Here is a 10,188-nt window from a genome sequence, read left to right on the forward strand (position 1 = left end):
CATGGACACAGTAGGCATTCTCTATCGTGAAGACCAAAAAAGAGGGGCAATGGCAGTGTACGTACTGTGTCTTACGCTTGCAATGGCAGACGGCATCGTAAAATTTTAAGATAATGTTAATAAGCCCGGCATAGGGACTTTCTTTTCTTCCTCGTCACATGACCGTTTTTCTTTGAGAACGCAGCTTTTCTTCAGTAGTTCTCAGTACTGGCAGTGTCATTCACAATCCTGTGAAATTAGTTTATCTTCAAAAGATACACTTTTCATGTTGTTTAAATAATGATAGCGTCCCTTTCCGTACAAAAAAGTAATTTTTACATATTGCATGATACATTGTAGCTCTTTTAGGTTGAAAAACATGACTTTGGATGTCCAATCTCTAGAAAATGAGGCAAAATAATGGAGATTTCCTGATCAGTTTAGTAGTTGATTTCCATTCCTGCTAGAGAGCAAACATAAGCTTGGTAAGGAGAAATAAAACCAGTTATGATATGTTATGTAAAGCTTTAGCTTGTGTTCACTTGTTTGTGGGCTAAACATTGTGAAGAAATAATTTGAAGGGTTTAGGGAAGGGAATGTTCTCGGAAAATGTAAGAAATCCCTTAATTGCCCCCAAAACAAACAAGTCTCATGATTTTCCTTATACTCGACCTGATCTTTTATCATGATACATTTCATGTACACTACATGAGGCATATGGGTTGAGAACACTTTTCGTACACACTACACGACGTATAAAAGGACGCAACAAGACTCGACGGTATATTTGACTGCTGAAAGATTTTAACAGTCTGAATTTGAGCTATTCTGCTTTGTAAACTTCAAAACAGCGCAAGAAAACAAAGAGGAGTAGACTGCCGTTAATGGTGTTTACTATTATAGCCAAATTCGGACTTAAAAAGAAGTTTTCACAGCCTAGCCACTAGCGGTAGGTTTTTCTTGTCGCTGAAGAATAAAGCTTGTCATCTAGCGCCGCTAGATCACAGCCCTGAGGAGGCATAAATTCATGTTTGTTTGTTCATATAGGCGTTGCTAAGTCGAAAATGTACTTCCCAGAAAAACCAGACATTCTGAAGGGGATGGGGGGGTTCACGATTATGGAATTGCGAGGGCATGGGGGGTAACGCATTTCAGAATTTCCGAAGGCAAGGGGGGGGGGGGGGGTTAAAACATGGAAGCCGTCCATTGTTGGGTATGGATATTTTCTGGAATTGCCCACTACACAATTGATATAAAATAAGAAAAATTTGAAGACACAGACAAAAGGCCAGGATCAGTTTTTTCATACTGCAAGTGGGGCTTCTATCTTGGTACAGGGTTGTTCAGTGGACCAAATAATAGTTTGCGCTTTGGGTTTGTTCAGTTTTTGCTCCATTGGTCTGATGCACAAGCAGGACAGAAGAGCAGGAAGAGAAGCTAAGTACAAGAAGTAGCTGCATAATTAAACAGCTGATGCTAAACATGATTACAATGGCAGGCAGTGAATAAGTGGGCAATGGTTTTTTAAATGCGTACATAGAAGCCGTGTTACCATTATTTGTAAATATATAAATTCTATTTCGTTTATTCCTACTTTCTGCCTGCCCTAACATGGTCCTCGCCCCGTAAAACCCTCTACCCTTTCCTCCTACTTGTCGCAAGAAATTAAAAATAAAAACACTCCTTCTATAGTTGTTCTTACAATTGAGGTCTACTGTCACTGAACTGGTGTGTGTGTTTATTGAACTGTAATGGGGTTATTGGACTTTGGATTTATCATTGACCCCGAAACCCCAACCCCCGCCCCCTATAGCTATTCTTACAATTGAGGTCTACTGTCAATGAACTTATGTGTGATTTTTGAACTGTTTGTGTGGTTATTGAACTCATATGATAAAATCTGGGAAAAAATATAACATTAATATTAAGGTCTACTGTCACTGAACTGATGTGTGGTTTTTGAACTATTGCGTGGTTATTGAACCCCAGAAAGAAAAAAAATTGACTTTCCACAGTTTGACGGCTTACACCCAAAATATCAGCTATGGCCAGAGTACTAAACCGCTGTTTGACAAGAGATTGCAGGTGTTCTTTTGGGATATTAAACTTTGGCCTCCCTTGAATCTCTGTGAATACAAATCCTGTAGTGTGAGAGTTCGTACACTGACTTGCAGTAATCGCGTTTTTCACCTCACAAAGAGGATTGATTACCCTCAGGTCAATTGCCTCAGCACCCAAATATCTCACAAGGATGTTAATCACCCAATCAAGGCGAAACAGAATATAATCCAAACCATCCCTGTCGTGGTAACCCCTTGCAAAACGTCTTTGAATGTCAACAACATAACCCTGTACGCATTCTCTCATGGAAGCCATTTCAGCCTGGTTCAGATTCAGGCTTCGCACGGTAATGAAATAAGGCCTGAATACATTTTCTTTGAGTGCGAAAAGTATTCATAAATTATAATGCGTAACTGGGTCATACCCAGGTTTCTCTTGGTTCGTTGTACAACAGAACAGAATTTAGAACAGCCTCAATTTATGTTCTGTTGCCTTTGGCCCCAAAACCCACCTATCATTGCTAGATTCCCGCCTGTTAAAAACTTTAGCTACATCCCTTCAATGGCAACCTGGATCAAACGGATTCGTAGACGTGAGAAGTTACAAGATTTTCTCGCACAACAAGAGATTACTTGGCAGCTCAATCTCTCCAAGTCTCCATGGTGGGGAGGGGTGTATGAAAGGCTGATTAAGGAAATTAAGAAAACAGCGTACAAGACGCTGGGGAAGACACATCTTACCTTTGAGCTACTTGAAGCAGTGGTCATTGACATCAAGAAGGATGTGAAAGTGACGATGGCAGACCACAAACCTTGACACCAAACGTCTTAATGTGGGGCCAAAATGCTCAAGGGCTAGAAGATCGACGAGGAGGAAGTTACCAAGCTTCACAGACATCTGAAGAATATTAGAGAACACGCATGGCGCTGTCGGCAGAAAGGGTATGTCCACAGTTTGATGGAAGTGCCCATAGTCATCAGAAAGGACAAGCCACAAATGCCTGAGGTGGAGGAGATTGTTCTGGTGGTAGGCGAGAGCAGGAACCGAGGCGAATGGAAGAAGGCCAAGGTTGTTAAACATGTGAAAGGGGGAGACGGAGTTGTGAGGGGAGTTGTTCTTCTACTCAAGGGAAACAGGATCCGACGCCTTCTCTAGCTTGTATGCCCACTCAAAAAAAGGAGTTGCAGCAAGGAACCGGCCGAGGTGACTGAAACCAATAAGTCAAAAACCCAACCGAAGTGTGTCAAAGAGAAGGGCAGCTGACGATGCAAAGGCGAAAATCAAGTCGATTGCAGACAGTGAATTTGAGCTTGACTAAATTTGATGTTCTAAATAGAGGAGACAGAGAGTAAAAATTAAAAACATTCATTTTTAGGGGAGCGTGACCAGAACTGTCGAGTGCCGTATTATTACCGGATGCGAAATATTATGCATACCTTAGTAGTGATCTTTTATTGATTGACATCTTGAAATCGGATAACTGAGATGACGCGGTTGTTATGCAAGACCTTTTTGGAGGAGATCGGTTGAAGGGAATGTAATAGCGAGTTGTTAGAGAATAAAACGTGGAATTATATGACCAGCGAGTATTGAGTGTACCTTGAATTCGGTACGAAGGTTCTGTTAAGTACACCAAGAAACACTGTCCATTTAATACCCCGTTCACACCAAAGCTTTAAGAGTAAATGTCCCTAAGCATCAAATATAATCGTCAAATCGCGGACACAGCTCAAAATTCGATTTCGCTCATACTTTTTCTATAGATAGGCCTTTGACCCAAACTAAACAAAACAGGGTTAGTTCGTTTTAAAATTCGTTTCCTTAAGAGTAATTTAATAAAAACGTTTGCGTTGGTTTTGTGGCTAATTTGGATCGTAAAATTTCACAATATTCATAGCATTCTAGTGTTCGTTAAAAATACACTGTAAATCTTCCTTTGCTGGAACTTTATAGTTTGGTCTCTAGAAAATTCAGCAGTGATAAGAAAAGCGGTTATTTTCTTCCTAAACAACGGTCATGGGTTTTTTCTTGAAGCCACCTTCGATACTCTTCGATACTCAAATAGTTTTGAGGTACCTTAAAATAACTCCCTAAAAATCATGTCGGTACTCCAAACTAGGACCTCAAACTATACTGCAGATACAAATAAAGGATAGATGTCAAAAGTTATGCTGGCATTTTTTTGGGATGTCGGTTAGTTGTGTGATACGACTTCATTGAAGTTTGCTAATATGACAAATTTGCCGACGGACGCCATTTTGAAAACTAAGGGGCAACACTAAAATCAGGAATCCGGAACAGAAAACTGGACTCCAGATCCAGAGGAATCCTCAAGATTGATCAATTAGATTGTACAAAAATTGTCTGAAAATATTGTCAACGCAAATGTTATATTTTTCGATTCGTGGCACCAGAGAAAAAATCTAATTAAGTCATTATTTCCCGCAAATGAAAAATGAGTGGTCTCACGGTTAAAACATTTAAAAACGATCGAGCGTACAGTAAAGAAAAGAAATTTGATAGTCTATATCTTCATTTTGAAACTCTGTTAAGGTTTTCTGGAGGCAATCTTTGTACAACCTAATTGTTAAATCTTGAGGCTTCCGCTGGAACCGGATTCTGGATTCTGGATTTCGGATTTCAGATTCCGGATTCCTGCTTTTAGTGCTGCCCCTTTGGAATGGGTTTCCTGGAGAACCAGACACTGACTGAGCATGTATTTGAGTTTGTTTGTTTGTTTGTTTGTTTTTTTGTTTTTTTTCGAAAGCGTCAGTCCAAAATTTCCCTTTTTTGGTGGTTCAAATATCCAAGAATAAAATGTTTCGGGACTACTACAGATTTTCTCATATCCGACAAAGAAATGGATTGAAATAAGCTTACCTGTTTGTATCAAATTACCCTTGTCGAAGGGCCGTTTCTCACAGTAAACGTCACATGGCCTTCCGTCATTACTTTACCCCTTCAATTTACCTCAAGACGGCAGTATAAGTCCAAAGTGTATTGAACTCCATAATGTCTATGATTATGTACCTGTTCTGTCCGAAACGGTGTGCTGTGGCCCACGGCAATCGTGAAACCGTAGCAATGGCAAGTATCGTTTGAATACGTGCCTCGGTTAAAGAGTCTCTTGCAAAGTGAAGAAAGCAAATCAGTCGAAACGAAACTCGAAATGGAATAAAAACAAATATCATGAAAGGATAAATGCCGTCATTACATCAAATTCGAAGCAAAGACAGTTATCTCGCAAACCCGGTTCTCAGTTTAATAAGACTTATTAGAATATTTACTGAAATGAACAACCTTTCGGAGCCGACTCTTTTCTTTCATGTTTCCGAACTGCGGCTGTTAACCGAAAGCTGATACGTCTGGTCAGAAGAAGGAAAATGTCTTTCTCTCTTTTGGTCGGCGGCGAATGTGGATGTGATTCAAGAAGTAGGATTCTGTCGTGTGGGATCCTACCTCTTGTGTCGTGCAACAAGAGTGTATCAGGTCACAAAAAACTGTTGAAATTTAGTGGCTGTGAAACGGAAGTCGAGCTCATACTAGCAAGAAGTACCTGTTTTCAAACGCCGCCGAACATCCAGGAAATGACCATATGTCCCTTGCACCGTGAACGTTTGGGTATTGGTTGGCGGTAATCTCGTACCCTGATCTCAGTCGGTTCGGGAATGTCGAGATTAGGTTGGCGATCGATAAAGTCATGCAGCTTGGCGAGCGAGAAGAAGTTATCAAATTTTCCAGTTAAAATGTTGAGGGAGCTTTGTGAGAATCTGGGATTAAATGTGGATGGAACTTACCGTTCATTTATCTGCTTACCCAGCTTGTTGGGGAAAGGTCATGTGCACGTAAATGACACCCGCCAAACTTATAACTATTATTATTATTATTATTATTATTATTATTATTATTATTATTATTATTATTATTATTACAGTCAACTCTCTTGTAAGGGACCACCCTTGGTGCACGACAAAGTGGTCGCTTACGGGAGGTGGTCGCTTACGGGAAAGATCAACAAACTAAGCCTAATACTGGATTGATTAATTAATTACAAAAAAATGTTACCTTAGCAGCTAAAATCAGGCAAATAGAAACTTATTTATTTGATTTTTTCACATTTTTTCATTCTTCTTATGAAACTTTGTATAACATGGTTCATGGTTCATTTTGGAACAGATCACTGTAACAATTCCCGTTTACCTAAAGATCTAATTGTAGCCATCTTCTCTGTCTGTAAACTGTCATTATCTGTCAGCAGTACGGGGAAGCGTCATCAAAATTGAACTTTTGTCACTTCTGAGTAATGATTTAAATGCGATCATACGTGATTATGTTGTGTGGTCGCTTACCGGAAACAGAAAACAAAAGAATGTGTAATTTCTGGCCTAAAAAGTGGTCGCGGTCCCTTAAGAAATTTGAGTGGTGGTCGCTTACGAGACAGCTCTTGAAACAGTATTTAACTGAGAAACAAAACCGTTGTTTACAAGGTGGTCGCTAACGGAAGGTGGTCGCTTATGAGAAGTGGTCGCTATGAGAGAGTTGACTGTATTATTATTATCATAATTATTATTATTATTATTATTATTATTATTATTATTATTATTATTATTATTATTATTATTATTATTATTATTATTATAACCTTCCCAAATCTCACATTGTAAGCTGCAATTGGACAGTGCAACATAAGCTTAAGTTGCCAAAAATTTGGCATTAATAAAGGAGTGTTAGTGAAGACAAGTCTGCCAGAATACGTTTTCATATAGAACTGTTTATTTTGACGAACCCCTAAGGTGTTTAGTTTATGTGTGGTTGGTGCACTTCATGCAGTCCTCGTTTGATCAGAATTGGATATAATGAAAGTGTTTGCAATAGGTTAAGGACGACGATCGAAGGGCCAGACTCTCTACCTCCGCTAGAATCTGGGCTAAAATAAATTCTTGTTCTTTTTCAGTCACAATTTTTGAGTGACAAATAGAAGACGCTGTGCGTGAGTTTGCCCCGCGCGCGAAAGTCCTGCGAAACGGTAACTGTCTTGTCGCGCGCGACCGTGAGTTTCATTTTAAAGAAAATGGGTGGGAGGGTCGGGGCATAGACCCTATGCAAAAATGACTGACATTTTAATATCCTTTTGTTTGCATTCAAATTAGCCTCACTAGCTTCGTTATTGAGTTTAAAAATAAAAAGAGTATTTTACCTTGAACGAGGCTAGTGAATGCAACAAACGGGAATGTTAAAATGTCAGTCATTTTTGCATAAGGTATATGAAAACCCAGTTATATGGTACAAGCTGATCACAGTCAACTTAAAAACATTTATTCATTTTCTATTTTTAGTCAACCTTAGCCTGAAAGTGCTTTGAAAAGCCTTGACTTTTATTTAATCTTTTTTAAGTTCGTAAAACAAATGTGTACTGCAGTAAGCCACCCATTTGCCGGTTTATTGGTTGGAGTTCCCGTTGAGTTAATTCACGTCTTCCTAGACAAATAGCGACAAGAAGTTTGTTGTCTTTTTTCGCTTAGCTTAAGTTATAAAATATGTTTGCCAGTTTTGACCTTTTCCAGTCTCAAGGTTCGCGTAAGCGAGTTTTGCCAAAGAAGGGGTATTGGAAGTTGCGTGAACGTGACGCAAAGTAACACAAAGTGACGTTCCGTGTTGATCACGTGAATTTCTGTAAAACTGTATTCGAAATAGACGAAAACACTGCACAAATTTCTGGTTGGAACGGCTGAGCTCGCGGCGAAAGATTTACAATGGTTTGTAGCTTGACTTGTATAGTAGGGAAGGTAAGATTAAACCGAGAACTAAGAAAATAACGGCAAAGAAATCAAGTTTGTTGAAGGTCAGTGACAGGAATGAGGTGAGTCACGGCAAAAATGTAGAAATTATGCAAAACCATTGCCAGACGCGATTTTGTTATGTTAACTTGCTACACTTTAGGTTATGATTTCAATTCACAAAAAAGAACATAAAAAGGATTTACCGCAGTTGATACCTCGTACAAAAAGATGTTTCAAGCGGCTTATTTGAATAAAACAATGTAAGTTTTATAGACAATTCAAGTGTGTTTGTTGTTCATTTCAAAATGGCGGATAGTGAAAATATGCTCAGTTTAGAAATGTTTTTTTCTTAACGTACGAAAGATCCCAAGAAATTGAAGCGATAGAAACTGAAAACTATCATAAATTGTACCCCCAGAAGGTTTTTCGGTGAGATTTTTTGAGTACCACAGGTAGTTATGGCTAGTTTGTTGGAGGTCCTAACAAACCCTTTAAGAGAAGCCGTTGGCATTCCTTAAAAAAAAAAATCGTAAAATATTTATAAGAAGAGTTGCCTGGCTATGTTACAAGTCAGAGAACTAAAAAAGCATTTAATGAATAGGATTTGCGTGTAAGAGATTCAAAAGTTACGATTGCTTGATTCGGTAGCTTAATGAATGTTGACATTATTTGAGGCTTTGTTGACCAAAAATGCCGTTGATAATTTAAAATTCGTTTCTTGTAAACGAGTGGTTATTTGGTTAAATGGATGTCCTTTTCATAAGTGTGGTACTAGGGCCTATCAATCTACAAAGTATGAGCGAATTCGAATTTTGAGCTGTGTCCGGGTTTTCTTTGGTTTTTACAGACATTTACTCTTAACATGTTTAAATCTTGTTTTAATAAACGTGTTTTGTTAAACTATCCGTTCACAACGTGGGCGCGTTACAAAACATGTCTAAAACCGTCTTTAATAAAACTACCTAGATGAGGTTGTTTAACTTTTGTGTTTAACTAAACACATTTGAAATGGCGACCATAGAAAAACCTCATGGGAGAGTTTGGGAAAACCAAGAGATCATGTTGTTAATTCAGAAGTGGATAGACGAAAATTCTCAAATAAAGCTATTGTCCTGTACTAGAAAGAAGCCGGTATGGCAAAAAATTAGCGCATTTCTACGGGCCGAGGGGAGGGCTACGCGGACAGAGATGAAGATGCCTGCAAAACAAGAATTCATACTTTGGTAAGCGCGTATCGTTCCTACAAAGATGAATGCACGAAGACCGGAAACGGAACTCCAAAGAGGAAGCCAGTGTTCTTCGACGAAGTGAATGAATTCCTATCAGAAAAACCCTGCACAGAGCCAAAGGTTGTCATTAATTCTTCCCAGATTTTCATTGGGGATGGTACAGGGAGCCGTACAGAGAACTGTGAAGAAGAGGGCGAAGGAACTGTCGAAAACATTGTACCAAACTTACCTTCCAGCAGCAGCATCAGCGATGACAACAACATCAATAACAGAGGTCAAAACAGCAAATGCCCAGAACCACAAAAGATGCTTGTGTGACATGTAGAGGTGAGCTTTCAAAACTCTCGCCGATTCGAAGGCCAAACAATAGGCCACGTCAAAATTTTTCTGTCAGGGTTCAACGACGTCTGCGCTGTCAGCGAAGTTTAGTTGTTTTCTGAGTTGTTTTCAAAAGTCGTCTTCCAAGGTGGATGAAATTGTGTAAGGTAAAGCAGCTGCTAACATTATTTATTTCCGAATAATTCCAATCAACTGGATTGTTTATGGCATATACTGACTGAGGTTACGTCAAGTATTGTTTAAAGAAAATAGCAAGGGAAACACAGGGTTCAGCCAAAAAAAAAGTAAATATCTCTAAATAGCCCTGAATTTTCTAAATATCCCAGAAAATAACTGGATATTTGAGGAAAGGCCTACAAATAATCTATCACAACGCTTAACATGCCATGCAGACACAAGTGCTGTACATGTTCACTTTTCCCTTTTTGTATATAGTGTACATAGTTTTGTAAATATTGCGAGAAAAAATTTTTTGTTTGCTTGCCCCTCCACAGGGTTATGCACTCTTCTATTTGTAAATAGGTTTGCTTCATAAAAATCGAAGTGTCTTTTCCCAATATTTTTACATTAAAAAGCACCAACGTACATGCATGCACCTTAAACGACGCCGCACAAAAATACTTCGGTATTAGTAGGCACCGTCCTTAAGAGAAAGTTTTATACCCACGACGAACGGGAAATATTGTAGTGGTGCCAAATTAGTATCGTGACGCAAAAAGTAGTAAGAATGGAATTACTGTGCACTTTCTGTAATCGGTTGGGTAATGCTTGTGCTCCAAGAGCGTGCAGTTAGCGGTGCA

General features: G+C 39.0%; 1 pseudogene; it reads left to right on the forward strand.

The window, feature by feature from the left end:
* Positions 1–2,601: 2,601 nt before the first annotated feature.
* Positions 2,602–3,358, forward strand: LOC146454759 (uncharacterized; annotated as a pseudogene).
* Positions 3,359–10,188: the final 6,830 nt, after the last annotated feature.

This window comes from Pavona decussata, unplaced genomic scaffold (genome assembly GCF_977016875.1).
Source record: "Pavona decussata unplaced genomic scaffold, jaPavDecu1.1 SCAFFOLD_300, whole genome shotgun sequence".
Lineage (NCBI taxonomy): Eukaryota > Metazoa > Cnidaria > Anthozoa > Scleractinia > Agariciidae > Pavona > Pavona decussata.